The following is a 2179-nucleotide window of genomic DNA, read 5'->3' as shown; positions in this document are numbered from 1 at the left end:
TGTGTGTGTGTGGACTTGCCGCGCGAGGTCGACCTGGATGTGTCACTGCTTTCAGCACGAAGACCGTGGAGACGAGGCAGAGACGAATGCGCCTACTGGCGTATGGTGGCGTCCGTATGGCGGGTGTGTAGGCGGGAGGTGGCGCTGCGGGTAACCACGACTTGTTCAGTGTCGGGTGAGGGCATCCACGGCGTGTTCAAAGCTTGGTTGGCGTGTAATGGTTGAAGCAACTTTGCGTGGGTGTGTGGGAGTCTGTATGGATGCTAGGACAGCTTGGCCGAGCGGTTAAGGCGATAGACTCGAAATCTATTGGGGTAACCCGCGTGAGTTCAAGTCTCACAGCTGTCGACATCTTTATGCGTGCTTGTCGTTTTTGAACGAATTTGAGCTGACCGGCGCTTCGCTTGTGTGTGTGTGTGGCCTTGCCGCGCGAGGTCGACCTGGATGTGGCACTGCTTTCAGCACGAAGACCGTGGAGACGAAGCAAGGACGAATGTGCCTAGTGGCGTATGGTGGCGTCCGTATGGCGGGTGTGTAGGCGGGAGGTGGCGCTGCGGGTAACCACGACTTGTTCAGTGTCGGGTGAGGGCATCCAGGGCGTGTTCAAAGCTTGGTTGGCGTGTAATGGTTGAAGCAACTTTGCGTGGGTGTGTGGGAGTCTGTATGGATGCTAGGACAGCTTGGCCGAGCGGTTAAGGCGATAGACTCGAAATCTATTGGGGTAACCCGCGTGAGTTCAAAGCTGTCGACATCTTTATGCGTGCTTGTCGTTTTTGAACGAATTTGAGCTGACCGGCGCTTCGCTTGTGTGTGTGTGTGGCCTTGCCGCGCGAGGTCGACCTGGATGTGGCACTGCTTTCAGCACGAAGACCGTGGAGACGAAGCAAGGACGAATGTGCCTAGTGGCGTATGGTGGCGTCCGTATGGCGGGTGTGTAGGCGGGAGGTGGCGCTGCGGGTAACCACGACTTGTTCAGTGTCGGGTGAGGGCATCCAGGGCGTGTTCAAAGCTTGGTTGGCGTATAATGGTTGAAGCAACTTTGCGTGGGTGTGTGGGAGTCTGTATGGATGCTAGGACAGCTTGGCCGAGCGGTTAAGGCGATAGACTCGAAATCTATTGGGGTAACCCGCGTGAGTTCAAGTCTCACAGCTGTCGACATCTTTATGCGTGCTTGTCGATTTTGAACGAATTGGAGCTGACCGGCGCTTCGCTTGTGTGTGTGTGTGGCCTAGCCGCGCGAGGTCGACCTAGATGTGGCACTGCTTTCAGCACGAAGACCGTGGAGACGAAGCAAGGACGAATGTGCCTAGTGGCGTATGGTGGCGTCCGTATGGCGGGTGTGTAGGCGGGAGGTGGCGCTGCGGGTAACCACGACTTGTTCAGTGTCGGGTGAGGGCATCCAGGGCGTGTTTCAAAGCTTGGTTGGCCGTATAATGGTTGAAGCAACTTTGCGTGGGTGTGTGGGGAGTCTGTATGGGATGCTAGGAACAGCTTGGCCGAGCGGGTTAAGGCGATAGACTCGAAATCTATTGGGGGTAACCCGCGTGAGTTTCAAAGCTCACGACTGCTTTAATCCTTAATTGCTGATTGTGAATTATTTAGAAATGGACAGCCGCCCTCCCGCCTGCCTTGGTGTGGGTCCTTGCCCCTTGGCGGTCCGACGAAGAACCAGAAATTGGGTTTCTGGCTTGTAAACACGGAGAACGAGAGAGATAAGGAAGCAAGGAGCGAATGTGCCTAGTGGCGCTTATGGTGGCGTCCGTATGGCGGGTGTGTAGGCGGGAGGTGGCGCTGCGGGTAACCACGACTTGTTCAGTGTCGGGTGAGGGCATCCAGGGCGTGTTCAAACGCTTGGTTGGCGTGTAATGGTTGAAGCAACTTTGCGTGGGTGTGTGGGAGTCTGTATGGATGCTAGGACAGCTTGGCCGAGCGGTTAAGGCGATAGACTCGAAATCTATTGGAGTAACCCGCGTGAGTTCAAGTCTCACAGCTGTCGACATCTTTATGCGTGCTTGTCGTTTTTGAACGAATTTGAGCTGACCGGCGCTTCGCTTGTGTGTGTGTGTGGCCTTGCCGCGCGAGGTCGACCTGGATGTGGCACTGCTTTCAGCACGAAGACCGTGGAGACGAAGCAAGGACGAATGTGCCTAGTGGCGTATTGTGGCGTCCGTATGGCGGG

At 56.0% G+C, this 2179-nt stretch overlaps 1 non-coding gene across 1 annotated transcript; it reads left to right on the top strand.

Annotated features, from left to right (window-relative positions):
- Positions 1-674: 674 nt before the first annotated feature.
- PITG_30140 lies at positions 675-748 on the top strand. Its single transcript has one exon. It is a non-coding gene; the product is annotated as a tRNA-Ser (tRNA).
- The last annotated feature ends 1431 nt before the right edge of the window (positions 749-2179 follow it).

Source organism: Phytophthora infestans, genomic scaffold, assembly GCF_000142945.1.
Source record: "Phytophthora infestans T30-4 supercont1.81 genomic scaffold, whole genome shotgun sequence".
Taxonomy (NCBI): Eukaryota; Oomycota; class Peronosporomycetes; order Peronosporales; family Peronosporaceae; genus Phytophthora; species Phytophthora infestans.
The sequence above is the reverse complement of the archived record's forward strand: the minus strand, read 5'-3'. Positions and strand labels throughout refer to the sequence as shown.